At 28.3% G+C, this 15,460-nt stretch overlaps 1 long non-coding RNA gene across 2 annotated transcripts in view; it reads left to right on the forward strand.

The window, feature by feature from the left end:
* Positions 1–980: 980 nt before the first annotated feature.
* Positions 981–15,460, forward strand: part of LOC129959067 (uncharacterized) — a 95,901-nt gene continuing 81,421 nt past the window's right edge. The window contains exon 1 of one of the 2 annotated variants that reach the window (XR_008783386.1): positions 981–1,375. This is a non-coding gene — a long non-coding RNA (uncharacterized LOC129959067). The remainder of the gene's footprint in view (positions 1,376–15,460) is intronic. The other variant, XR_008783385.1, reaches the window with a different exon arrangement.

Consider the following 15,460-nt stretch of genomic DNA (forward strand, 5'->3'; position numbering starts at 1 on the left):
TCCAATTCATTGCAGGCGAATCAATACATGATTCCTCGCGTCTGAGCTTCTAAGAACGATACGCACTTCGGGTCCCAAAAAAATATTTTTGGTGAAAAATAACCCCTTTAATCCAGTAATAGAAGAATGAAACTTATTTTCGAATATTCTGTGTCAGTCTATGTTATACGAAGCGTTAAATTTTGTGCACATCTTATGTAGAAGACTGTCTGATCTAGAATGGATATAAATTTTGTATATAATATCTCCAAACCAAATTAAAACACTATACCTTATATTATGTATGATTCTCTGCACCTTAACCTTACATACAGACAAACAGAGCTCTAGTTCTGATGTAAGAATGAGACACAGCGCGCTATGGGCTCCAAAAAAGAAATGAATGATATTTTCTATGGAAAAAAATTTCAAATTCCGAATCATGAAAAAATGATGCTTCTAAATGAGCCTAAGTTATATACCTTAACAAGGAATTCATATGAACCTATATACAGCTATTACCTAGGTTGATATAGAATATAGATAAATAACGCATCTAATAAATAATAACATTTCTTATCATACAGATAATGCAATGCTGTGTCTGACGTACGATTCCCTTGGAACTGAGTTGTACTTCCAGGAAGAAGGAAAATGAGCTGTCTAAAGAACGAGACGCGCTAAGGGGTCCAAAAGAGAAATGAAAGATATTTTCGTCGAAGAATAACATCAAATTCTTGGTCATGAATAAATGAAGCTTCTACATGTGTATACAAAGAATTTTATAGACACCTTCTATAGCCTAGGTTGACATAAAATTTAAATAAATTTCGTATCTAGCGGAAGATGTGACACCGTGTCTGATGCATGATTCTTTGAGTCTGATTTTTACATCCAGACAATCCGAATACGAGCTCTATCTGTAGAACGAGATGCCCTACGGGCTCCAAAAGAGGAATGAAAGATATTTTCGATGAAAAATAATCCTTTGAACCATTTCAATAGCCGAGTCATGAATAAATGAAGCTTACTTTCAAATAATGCAGGCAACACCTTTTAGTGTTTCAACGGCTAAGAGGAAAAAGGTAAATATTGAAAAAAAAGTGGACAAATAGCATTACTGCGAACAAATAAAGCGATGTGTAAATTGACAGGACGACTCTTTTCTCGTCAACATGAAAACTGGATCAATAAAACGAGATATTCATCTGTTTCTATAGACTGAGAGCAGGTCAAACATTTACCATGAAAGGAACAAACAGTTTGAGCAGGAGGCGTCCTTTAAATACAAGATTTTTCGCTTTGCCCTCAGATCCTCGGGATTCAAAACTGGGAGAGGTACCCTGATCCAGGTCCCTGCTTCTTGGCACGATGGAGATTCATCCAAGACCTGCCTGTAAGTCATTTTGAGTTTAAATTCGTGAAGGATGATTTAATTTTTGTTTGTGGTCGGTTAAGTTTTATGAGAAATCTGTATTATTTCCTTTCGAAAAAAACATATCTCCGGAGGATGATTTTTTTTCTTTGTTCTGAGAATTAACCGTTAGAGGAAAGCTGGATAGGCTGACTCAGCGGTTGAACTGGACCTGTGACATCATTGACCTTTTGACGGAGATATATTACAGATATAGATTATTTATTTAAATTATTTAGGAAATGTAGTTCGAAATGATAAAATATGCCTTAAATAAGTAAAATTCATTCCTGAATATTTATTTCATAAAATTTTTTGATTTATTAATTCTCTTACATTACATTATTTGATAATAATACTGTAAACTATTGTATTGTACTTGAATTATGCAAGTTGTATATTGTTCAGTTTGAGAAAACTGGCATGCATAAAACTACATAATAGTATTTATAAAGAATATATTAACTAATTGATTAATATGACACCAATTGAGCATTTCGAATGTCAGACATTATTTCCGGTCAACGGGTTAAAATTTACAAAGATTATAGCATCTTGTTTCAAATTTGTAAACAGTGATGCTTCCATTCAATCTTTTCAAATTGAAATTAAGTTTATATATTCTACTACATTATGCGGTCTCATTAGGTTTTATTTATATATATTTTTATTTATATATTATTTATATATTTATTTGTATCATCTAATTTTCTTTGATCAATTTTAAGAATTTATTGCAATTCATGTTGAAATATTATTATTAGTGAATTGAGTTGCAAAAGCTGTTTTGATGAATTCTCCTCATAATTTATGAAGAATGCAATCAGCAGATATTTTTGAGTTAAAATATTTTGTGAAACATAATAATTAATTTAATCAATAGCTGTTTTGATTAACTATCTTCTTGATTCATGGAAAACTTTATCGACAATAATATATAAGCAGACATTTTATGGAACGTCATAAAATTTATGATAATAAATTTTAAAGAAAATTTCCAGGTTTTCAATTTATGATAATAAATTTTCAATAAAATTTGTAGGTTTCCAATTTATGATAGTAAATTTTCAAGAAAATTTCTTAGGTTTCCAAAGAAATTTCGGAATGATTGTTCAAACAAATTTTAGAAAATTTGAATCGAAATTTAATTCTCTACATGTACGAGTTTTTAGCCTTTGCCTAAATTAATATAATCTTTTTATATAAAAAGAACAAAATTAGATATTAATATACATAGCGAATAATAATTTTCGTTTGTATCAGATGATATCCATGGTAAAGATAATTATTCTGTTATCCTCAAAATCATCATTCTTATTTATCTACTTCTATCTTCAGAATGATTTTTTTCGCCATTTTCTTTTTATTCGCATTGTAATAAAATAATTTCGAATTTATTGTAATCAGGAATACAATACAATTAATAATTGGTTAAAAAATTATTTGACAGGAAATAAATTATATCTCCTTTCAATAAATGATTTAGTTGCACAAATAAGATTTTTCATATGCTAATATTATTGAAAACAGCATTAATCATTTTTTAGTTATGTTTAAATAATTCCGTTGAATGAAGAATTTGATTTATAAATTTTAGATAACCAATTTCCTTTGTATTCAAATACGCATGAAGCTGGAAATCTGTTGAATCTGGCGATAAAACTGACTAGATTCAAAATAAAAAAAAAGTATGTTTAATGGATAAAGAAAAAAATTTCATCATGAGTAGATACTTTATTTGAAAATTTTAATTGAGAATTGCAAAAATGTATATAAAAGTATTATTTGGAGAAATACAGAGGAATGAATTTAATTATAACAATTTTTAAAAATTATTATTTATATTCTAAATAAATATGACTTTTATGTATGTACTAAAAATCAGAAATTTGTATAATTTCAACTTTTTTTTTAAATTTTTCAGTTTTAATTTTTAATTTAATATTATAAATATTACGAAATCTTGAAATTAACTTTTCTCAAATGACTCTGAGGTGAAGGTATTCTTAAGGAATTTGTTAAATTAATCAATTAACGAAGAATTAAACTCTGAAAATATTAAAATAGTGTACTGTCATAGAAAACAAAGATATGTACTTAAATTCAAAACTCTACACTCAAAGAAGTGAGTGAAAATTTGATTAGAAAATCCAGTCCTTGCAAGCATAAAATATATCAAGTTAAACAAAACCGAATAAAAATCCATATAATGAAAGCTGGGTTATTTCATAAAATGAGTACACTTCTCAAATGCTTTGAAAGCATTTATTTCAACAAAGTAACCACATTTAATTATAAAGTGATGTGTATGATAGTTAAAATCCTTAAAAAATGTAGATTTCAAACTTATTAAATTTAATTTTTCTTTTCTTCCCTTTTCTCCTAAAAATATTAATAAATGTTATTCGTTAGTCATTTTGTGACGAATATTCTTGGGTTTAAAAGAGTAATCGATCGGACTTTTATTTCAAAAACCATTATAATTTCTAAAGAATTAGTGGTACTTTTTAGAATATTTTCCAAAACATCGAACTAAAATTTTAATTTAAGAATAATTAAAGCTGTATCAAATGATTTTAAATCTAATTATAGAAATATTTGAATACGGAATTTTACTTTTAAGCTCAGTGTGATAAACTCATTAATTAAAAAAATATATAAGTTTAATTTGTAAAGTTAATGTAAAGATAGCAACTTTTACAACTGCAAAAAAAAAAAAGAAAGAAAGAAAAAGAAAAGAAAAAAGAAGAAGGAAAAAAAAAAAGAAAGAAAGAAACCTGAATTGCCATGTCAAATTTTGTTCATACCCATCCGCAAATTAATTCATTAACAAATGAAATAATTTCACAGCTTTGAGTACTATAATTTTTGAGAAGAATTTAGCTCAACATTTTCATTTAAAAATTTTAAATTCTTCCTTTCAATGAATTGCAAAGTTTCCATATAAATGTTTACAACATTTTTGATTATTTAATATTTAAGTTGCATAATACTTGAAAACAAGACAAAGATAAATGTCTCATATTGAAAGCATTTGACCTTCAAGCGATTTAATGATCCCCAATTTTTAATTAATGAATGACCAAAGACGGGCATATGGACTGCCGTGCCCAAACTGCTCCGCAAAACTAACTAAAGCAGAGCACTACTCATTTTTGAACAAAGTAGAAAAGTAATGTTCACCTGAAAACCTTTCCATAAAATTTTATTAAACATGATATTTTCTTATGTATTACTTTTCTTCTTTTATTTATTCACTTTTGAATACATTTCAGGCCGTTGTACTTGTGTGTGATCTTGAATTTAGCACAATCATCGATGTGTACATTCAGTCATTATCTTTATGTTACATGTACTGCTAGGTTACTATTTACTCAGCTAACGTTTCAGGTTAATAACTAATTCCTTGGAAGAATAAAAAATTTTTTTTTTGAATCATTAAGTTTATTTGGTAGACGCAGAACATCACGCAAAAGGATCATAAAAATACTTGCCTTGCTTTTTTCATTGTGGGAATAGTGCTGATAATGTTACGAACTATCTCACTGCCCAAGCGCCAAAGTGTTAGTGATTAGTGTTAATTCATTAATAAGTTTCGATAAGCGAGCAAAAATAGCATCTTTTTTCATCATTACATAATTATAATGAAATCAGAGTATATTATTAAAACATGTAATTTATTTCTCCTCGCATTAATTAATAATCATAGTGGAATGTGATTTAATACGGAAAATTAAATTCTTATTCTCAAGAAAAGTACTGAGTATTTTGTATCTTTCTGTTTTAAAACGAAAAAAATCAGGAATTTATCGATTTTTCAAAAATTTTATTAAAAGGGAAATTATAATTAATTTTGCTAAGGATGTTTCAAATAGTTATCAATATCTTCTTAGTTATTTTAACTTTCTGTTTTGAAACTGAACGAGAGTTAATTTGAAAGCTATTTTTGAATTATGGTCAGATTATAAGAACGGCAACAGAGCTGGCATTCCCTTTCCAAACTTCTTTTTCCGATTTTCTTCTTTAAAAAAAATCGTGATTCTTTGATGCATTTTATATTCCTTAGTAAATATGCAATTAGGATTGTGAAAAAAAAAAAATTCTGAAGAAACGCAAAAACCATATGGATAAAAAACAGTTACCATTTTTTTAAAACATAAATGTGTTGTATTTGGAAAGGGTTTACTTATCTTTGTTTAGAGAGAAAGAAAGTGTTCACAGTTGCATTTGAAAAGAATTCACAGTTCCAAGTTACGAAATCTTGACAAAAGTATGAGTCAGGTGAATATTGCATTTGACGATAATAACTGATAGTGGAGTTAATTTTTGAATCTTCTCTTCTTTGTACTCAGGAAAAAATTATTTTTTGATTGTTCTGAATAACGAAACCAAAATCGGCAGTGTGGTTAAAATAGACATTAAAATATGATAATAATAACTGAAAATAAAGCAAAATTTTGAATTTTCTCTTCTATTAATACAGACAAAATTTACTTTGAAATTGTCCAAGTTATAATTTAAAAAAAATCAGAAATATGTTTAAAATTATTATATATTAAATGGTAATTAAATTTGATAATAATAACCGATGAATCAATAATTTTTTGAATTTTCTCGTCTTTCAACACAAACAAAAATTATTTTTATATTATTCTGCATAGCGACACCAAAATCATGTGTGGTTAAATTCAAAATTAAATATAATAATAATAATTAACGAAGAAATAAATTTTTGAATTCTCTCCTCTTTCAGCGCAAGCAATTTTTTTTTTAGATTATTCTGCATTACGAAATCAAAATCAAAAATGTGGTTAAATTTAAAATTAAATATGATAACAATAACTGATGAAGAAATACATTTTTGAATTTTCTCTTCTTTCAGCACAAACACAAAAATATTTTTAGATTATTCTGCATAATGAAAACAAAATCAAAATGCAGTTAAATTCAAAATTAAATATAATAATGTTAACTGATAAAGAATCAAATTTTTGAATTTTTCTTTCATTTATCAGAGACAAAATATATTTTCAGACAATTCTGAGATATGACACAAGTAATATAAATAAGAATAAGGATAACAATGAATTTGATAAAATAACTGATAATGAAGTTATTAAAGAATGAGACTTCCTTTTTCCCAACACAAATAAATTTACTTTCCATCTGTTTTGATAAACAAAATCTCTTTACAAAATATAAATAAAGGAAGCATCACAAATTTAAAAAGTTTAATTGCTAGTAGGTATGTACTCTGGGAACTTAAAAGCTGCTAGACAAATACGCAGACAACTAAAAAACAGAGAAAGCACCATTCAATTCATAAGGGCAAAAAGGAGTGTCACTGGGTTAAGCGTGTATTTTATAAATGAAGCGTAAATTTTGCAATAATGGTGACAGATATTATGATGGAAAAGACCGAAGTGCTAGAAAACAAGCCAAAAGGAGAAATTTTATTGTCCTCGATTTTACGCAACGCTTCACAAATCTGATAGCTGTCAGCATAAATGTCGCTTCTATGAATTTGTATGAAAGTATATATTGAAAAATATACCCATAAAGAAGGCACTCGGGCACACCTTTATGACCAAACGCGTAACATCCAGTGATTAATAATGAAACCGTAAGTATATATTAATGAAACCTAAATTCATGGGTCTTAAATTTCAGGAAATGTAGAGGTAAGGATGTTATGTTAACGATGCAATTATTTTGATTTATTTAATTGCAAATCGTTTTATGTGCTGTGAAGCTTTGATATTCAAAAGAATTCGTGGGTTAAGAATTGCAGTCTCATAGTACTGCAGTTCTTAAGAGTGGGAAATATTTTCAGCCATTTAGATCTGAAATAAAAGTGACTGTATTTCAGTTACATGTTGACTTGCACTGCTTCCAGATGAGTATTTGTTTTTCGAACTCTCAGGATCGTAAGCTAAAATCCAGCTGCCAGCAAATATCTTTTGATTTTGTTTTCACTCTCTGACTCTCTCTCTCTCTATATATATATATATATATATTGTCTTTATACAAGAATTCAAAATAGGTTTTCCAATATTTTTGCTTGATAAATTTTAATTATCAATAAAAAATATTATAATATTTCCATAATCCACAGAAGTCTGGAACTCACACCTGCGTAGAGCTAGCTATAATTAAATAGATTGCTCAATCAGAAAAAATCAGATCAGGACGGTATACAAATAATGAATGACTTATTGAAAAGTTTAAAAACTCCAACTGGTCTCAGAACCTTTAGTGGAATGGTTAGAAGTACACGTTTTTTTTTTCAAATTATCCAGCATTTTGACCCTGTTTCCTGGAGAAATTCTTTTGTACTCTTTTCCGCATTTTTAATACATTTTGAAAATAATTCCCAGTGCCTTTTCAAAAATTACTATTGAAACTTTCCAACGATAATCTTAAGTCAAATTTTTATAGAGTACCTGCGTGGAAATTATTTGTATCAAATACTTTGTAAATTTAAACAAGATACCTATTTTGAATCGTATATGAAGACCGCATGACAATTCAGAAATATAAAAATTCCCTTTGGCAAAAAAAGTTTGTGTTGCACTTATTTGAACGACATAATTGTTTTCTGTATTGTGAATACGGCATGTACCAATATTATTGCTAATGAATTTTTTATCTGTTTATATATATTTCTCGAGTAATGATATATGAATAAAAAATAAACTTTCTGATTAAGAATCGTAGCAGTTTTCAGCCAATTAAACATAGTTATACGATGAGAAAACCGTCATCATTTCACTGATTTTTGGATTCACAACTGGCTTAATTAATGACCAAAATTAAATCAGCCACATTATGTTCAATAACGTATATGGAATGTAATGAGCGTCTTCGATTCGAAACTTATTGTCAAATAGAATTCTTATACCAATAAAAATTATCTTTAAAATCCTCTTATAATTAAAAATTATTATTAATTATATTAAAAATTAAAAATTATCTTTTAAATCAATTAAAATTCTTAAGTTTATATTTCCCGGGTAATGGTCATTGAATAAAAATTAAACTTCGCTTATAAAGAATTACGATAATTTTCAGAAAATTGGGCGTAGTTATACAATCAGAAACCATCTGTTATTTTTAGGTTTTTGGATTTATAATTGATTTAGTTAATTACCAATATCAAATTAACCAATTATGTTCAATGATATACATGGAATAAAATGAGTGTCGTTGATTAAATCTTGTTGCCGATGAGAATTCTTATACTAAAAAGTATTACAGTTTCAATTCAATTAAAATTCATAAGTTTATATTTCCAGGGTAATGGTTAATGAATCAAAATTAAACTTGATTATAAAGAATTATAGTAATTTTCAGAAATTTAGGCGCAGTTCTACAAGCAGATACAATTTACCAGCTTACGGATTTTGGATTCCTTTCGTAATACCAAAATCAATAAATTGCAATTCGTTGAACAACAGATACAAAAATCAATACGACGAATTTGGATTATCCGAAATCCAGGTATGCAAATATTTGATGATTCGAATCAATTTTGGGAGAGAAAAAAATTGTCATTGTTTAAACCTGATCATCTTCAAGGGATTAAATTGATTAGATCCAATCCTCCTTTTCTAAGCATCAACTTGCTATAAGGTTGATCTTGCAAACACTGAAAGTAAAATATAAAATTCAGGTTTATAACTTGGTATAAAATAAAAATGAAAATTCTACAGACAGCGATATTTTATTGCATTTCTAGAACAGGTTGAATTTTGTATGAGCTGTCCAAGCCATAAAAATTTCTCATCTTATGAAAATGTACAGTAACAAGCTATATTTCGAAATCATTTAAAGTAATATTTTTATTTTATTAAGTGTCATGCACATATTAAATGCAAATGCAATAGAAACTCTATTTTTAGAATATATCCTTCCTTCGCATTTACGCCTCTGTCCTTGTTTATGGAGAATTAACCAATCATTTTATGGTGCCAAAAATGAAATTTCTTACGGTTGTTCAAATCCGAGTGACGAAGCTTATTTCAGGGCAGCTCTGAGCAATTTTTAGAGAATACAAAATTATTTGGAATTCTTCCTTTTCACAAAGACTCCACTAATGAAACAAAAGAATGAAATGCGAGCAAATCCGATGCATTTTTCTGATTCAAATTAACGCTGCATGACTATCGAGAATCGCATCGTTATGTATACTTTGAAACAATTGAAATATTTTAGCGTCTTGACTTGATTTTTCTGAAGTGGATTTTTTATCGCCGTTACTCTGCTATTCCGCTGTTACAAAACGTATTTAGTAACGCGTTGAAAATCGAGCTAATCTGTCAAGCGTTACCGAACTCTTTGTTCGCTTTCGATTTTGAAATTTACGAGGAGAATTGACGAAATTTTCTATAGTCAGTTGAAATGATGAATGGGTTGATTAGTTATTCTTTGTTTTGAGCTAATATTTAAAAATCTCCTGCCACCAAATAGTCATTTAAGAGGAAAATAGAAAATGAAACGTATCGAGTTTGAATTTACTTTAGACAAATTCGTCATTCAAAACATAAAATTATACAGCTTTTCGAAAATAAAAGAATTTTGCTATCTATGTTGTGATAAGTCATCAGCTGTTGAAGTTATCATTATCTTTGATTTTCATTAAAGAAGATTGATTGTCAGTATTCATTTCTGTATAAAAATGAAAAAGATTACCATAGTTCTCTATTTGCGATTTTCGATTAAATTCATTCGCTTTGAAATTGTTCTCTTTCGTATGAATAAATATCAAGAAATGATTCCGTTCTAGAAATCTTTTATAATCGGTTTTATTTCAACTTTTGTTTCCATTTATTGCTGATTGAATTGCTATTACTTTTGCAGATAAGTTTTTCATGCACAACTAATATATTTGAAAGTAATGCGTTGAGATCAAATATTTGGGTTAGATTTTATTCATATTATAACTCGGAAAGGAATAAAATATTTAAAAACTGAGCGGACCACGCATTTTATGATTGATAAATATTATTATTTGCCAGCTACGTTTTGTTTAATGGTTTGTTTTAATGGCTAACTTTACACAGATACACTAAAACTAAATTTTGCTTTTCATTTTCCACGCTCACATCACGAAATTTACACAACGGCCGCATATTTTTTTAAAACTCGTCTCGACTATCTAAAAATTTTAAATACTAAAATATTAAAAGTGTAAAAAGAAGTCCTTTTTACGCTTTTATCAAAATTTATCGTTTTCATCAAAAAGTTGAAGCCTTTTATTAATTACAAAATTAACAAATTATTAAATGTAATTAATTAAAGTTAATTCTCAAAATAATTGAGGCTAATTATAAACATAAATACTAATTATAAAACAAATAGAACTTTAATAATTATTTCCTTTTATATTTTTATGATTGCAATGTTAATAATGTTTTACTCATAAGCGCATTTTAAATATAATTTTTTTTCTTTTCATTTTCCACACATATTTATATAAAGGATGCATATTTTTAGAAACTCGTTCCGGTTGTTCTATGAGTATAGAATACCAAAATTTAGCAAGTGAAAATATTAAAAGAACTCAAAAGAATACATTCTTAACTTACCAAAGCTTATTGTTTTCATTAAGAAGTTAAAATCTTTATTAATTTAATAAGTAAATATTAATTACAGAATATCTATAAAATCGGTAATTATTTTCTTATATATTATTATGAGTCCTGCAATGTTATTGAAACATTTTCTGAAATAAAAAAATCCTTCAGAAACAATGTTCTAAAAATTTTGCAAACAATAAATTGCGATGATAATTATTGTAAAATGCGTAGTTTTTCCGTTAGTGCGTAGTTCCTTACGTTCTCCTTTGTGTTTGTGCGTAACTCGTTATGTAATTCATTCCGTTACTGCGTGAGCTACTACGTAGACCTTTCTACTATAGCATAGTCCTTTCCGACCTGCCATCTGAACCTTACAGAATTTGCGACAATACTTTGTTGTTTTGATCTTAATCTTTTTCTAGAAAAATTAATGAATTCATAGCCATCCTTGTTTCTAGTGAATTTAAAAATTTTAATTAAAGCATTTCAACGTATATTTTGCATTGTGATTATACATTTACCAATGGTCACGAGTGACATATTACTTTTAAATAAATAGAATGTTTCTATTCTTATTTTATTTTTAGCAATCAACTTTTTCATGGTTTTTTTTTTTTTTTTTGCACATTTTTAGTTATCTGTACTTCTTTTAAATTTGAACAAATAAAATTTAGCAATCGATGACTCAGATATTTCTGATTCAAATTAACTAATAGGTGTAATAGAGTTTTGAACTTTTGTAATATGTGAGCTTATGATGAAAATATGGCCTTTTAAAATTTTCAAACTTTAATTCCCTGTTAATGAATTAATTTCAATTAAATTTAGATTCTTTACCAAATGCGCCATCTATTAGTGAACTTAAGAAATAAAATAAAACTAATTTAGTTTAAAAAATTAATTAACTTCTAGATTACATTGTGTTTATGGAAAGGGAATGCATTTAAGAGTAAAATAAAATTATAAATATAAAAAAAGTTCAAAATAAAATAAAAAACTTTTCAATACACTCTTTTATGAATGTAGTAAAAAGAAGAAAATAATTTCTTTTGTCAAAATTTGGAACCCAAAACAAAATGATGAAAGCATGAGGCACGGACAGACCTAGAACTGACATTTTTATCATATTTGTAATATTTAATTGATGTTTAGGAATTTCTTTTCTAATGATATTCACCATGACTTAATTTCCTTACCGCACAGTTTTCAGCGCCTCCAGTTTTTGCGGTTTTGTGTTGATCACACATTTTTGATGATTTTTTTTATCTTCCGTACACTAATAAAAGGTGTCCTAAAAAGCTTCTGAATGTTTATTCTTTTTTTGCTTGTATGTCCCCAAGCTACTATTTTTATTATTATATTGTTATTAAATGATAAAGATCCATAGGTAGACAGTAAAGTTTCAAATAATTTGTAAATTCCATAAATCTTGGCTTGCATTAGGCGAAAATAGTAATATAGGATATATATAATGCATAAGAAATAGTAATATTTCTTTATGTCTGGCATGTTTGTGACATTATTCTTAATGCAGTTTTACAGGTCATTAACTAAAAAATTATTATTTCACACTATTCATAAGAAGTATACAAATGGAAGGTATTGTGGAACAGGATGATGGAGGGTGGTAGACGTGGATATAGTGTTGCCAATTTCTAGCTGAGACCCAGGATGAAAAATTTCAAGAAGTTCTGGTTTTGAAAATTCATCACAATGAACCATTGCCGCAAAATTTTGCCATTTTATCACCCTTTCTACAACTCTATCAAAATTATTCTATTTGCATTATAAGATCTTCGTTGGTATTTAGGGAAAGCAAACTCAGTTTAACCCTTTCTAAGGCCATGGGAAGTATGCCTACCACCAAAATAATCAATCTTTGTATGAAATTATCTAGGTTGGCATAGGTTCTGACAAATTTTTCAATAGGACAGAAACTCGGATGCTTCTGTTGCTTATCTCATACAAAATGATGTGCTTTGAATCATTTCTTTGTTATTAATTAACAAAATTAATTAATTAATCAAACTAAATTATTCTAGTAAGCTAAATAAATTACTTTTCTGAAACTAATCTCAATCCTAGAAATATTTTAATATGCAACGCCTTTTAAAGAGTTAAAAAAGAATTCGCTTTCACGGTAGTCATTTCTGTTATGCTATTCAAGCAATTTTGGCGATTTCCTAAATTCTTTGTGCGTTATATGATGTAAAACTGCGTTATTTAGCTGATCCGACTCTGTATGTTACTATCAAAAGAATATCAAAATTCGACTTCCCTCCCCCTCTAAAAACATATGCTCACGCTCTTTAAGGTTTACTCATAACAAACTATGTTAATGAGTAATTTAGTGGAAGCTCTTCCTCAGGTTCTAAATTTAGAACATCGATTCTTTAAAATGAGGACAAAAATTTACTGAATTCAGTTAAAATTGCCAGGAAAGGCAACAGAAAAGAAGAATAAGGTAGATCAAAGAATTAATGCTCTAGAAAATTCACTGGCAATGAACCACCATCATGAAAATTTTCTCACTTCTTCATCCTTTTAATTTTTCTCTATAAGCGCTGTTTTCTATTCCATACAATCATTGTCCTTATTAAGTTTACAGGATATAATTACGGTATTTTTTCACTCAAATTTCGTATGTCATTATCTAAAAAAAATTGAAGATTGTACAGCGTTAATAAAAAAATTAAAAATACATGAAATTTCCCAAAAATAAAATACATCCATGATTTTAAAGATTATCAGCAATTAATTATATTCGTAGATTTTGAAGTGTGGGTTATTTCTCAAATTCTAAATGCTGCATCAACTAAAAGGGATGACAATGAGGACCAAACAGCAGGAAGGAATATTTGAATGTTTACCATGCATTTCCTTCTGAAGCTCCCATTTGGAAAAAATTTAAATGAGCTTAGAAAAATTCACTAATACAGAACTGTTATCATAAAATTGCATTAAAAAGGTTATAAAAATATATTTTTTATGATCCTGTTTAAAAGTTTTATTACTATTGTTAAAAAGAAATCAGTTCTAAGTTAGTACTACAAAACTGTATTACTCTTCTGACAAATTTCGTATGTCACTATCACAAAAAATAAAGATCATACGATGCTATCCCAAAAATAAAGTATGCATGACACTATCCAAAAAATATAGATCATACAATGTTATTCCAAAAATAAAGTATATATGACATTATCCAAAAAATAAAGATCATACGATGCTATCCCAAAAATAAAGTATGTATGACACTATCCAAAAATAAAGTAAACCCACGCTTTTTAAAGTTTACTTGCAACAAACTATCTTGATGGATTTTGTAGTGAAGGTTATTTCTCAGATTCTAAATTTAGAATGTCGAATCTTCAGAGTGAGTGCGGAAGGCTACTGCATCAAGTGAAAGGGGGGTCGTTTGAGAGGAAGAGGGGGTTCAAATGTTGTTTATGCATCCCTCGAGATTGTCTTGCAGGAGATGTTTTCTTCCTGACTTTTCCATGGTGGAAGAAGCCATCCACATTCCCTCCGTGTGTTTACCTGGCATTGAGGAGGCCCCAAACGATGTCTGAGGTCCTGAGGATGAAAGAGGAGGTCCGTTGTTCGGTGATCTCGGAAGCAAACATTCCCAAGATCCGTGGAAGGGAGATTCGCAGTCATCCGGCAACGCACCTAGGTCTAATCAAACATTGGCTCGCCTTCAATAAAAGGAATACTTTACGCGTTAGGGCCAGCTCGCAGAATTTAATTTGGCGTGGAAGCGCTGTTTGGCGAAATTATCAAGTACACCTTGTTTAGAGAGGCTTCCAACGCTTAATTAAGTCTCTTCCAGGTACACAGTTATTATAAAGGCACTCTTATTCAATATAAATTATTTCGGAGGTAATGGCAAGTCTTTTCTTTAAAGAGAGATGTTGGTACAACATTTCAGTGAGACCCGCGACGAAGTATGTTTTCGCTAAATCTGCAAGCATAAATTTTAAACTCTATCCTGTTTTAAAAGGGTAGAAAAGTTGCCTAACTAGATGTGAATTTAATTAATGAATAAAGATATTTATTTTGGTATGTCCACTTAAGAGCCCAAATTTTGAAGCACTGCATATTATGAAACTTGATTTGGTTATGCTTCATAAACATTTGAGTAGTTCATTATTTTTTGAAACGTAATTAGTCGCCTTGCCAGACAAAGGCGTAATTTAAGATTAATTCGTGTAAAATTGTTTTCAATATAGATATTCTAGGGTACTGCCATATCTAAACATGAAATAATAAAGAAATGTCTCTAAATTATTAAATTTTTAATATCTTTAGTTAGTATCTCAAGTTACGCAGTTTCTTTTTACGAAATACTGCACTGAAGTATCTTAAAGTATGTATCTTCTTTATTTAAATTAGATAAAGATCAGCATGTTTAAGCGGATTAATGCATAAAAAACATTTGTGAATATTTTCATAAACAATAAAAATCCACTTCAAATATAAATCTTCC

Source organism: Argiope bruennichi, chromosome X1, assembly GCF_947563725.1.
Source record: "Argiope bruennichi chromosome X1, qqArgBrue1.1, whole genome shotgun sequence".
In the NCBI taxonomy this organism is placed as follows: domain Eukaryota; kingdom Metazoa; phylum Arthropoda; class Arachnida; order Araneae; family Araneidae; genus Argiope; species Argiope bruennichi.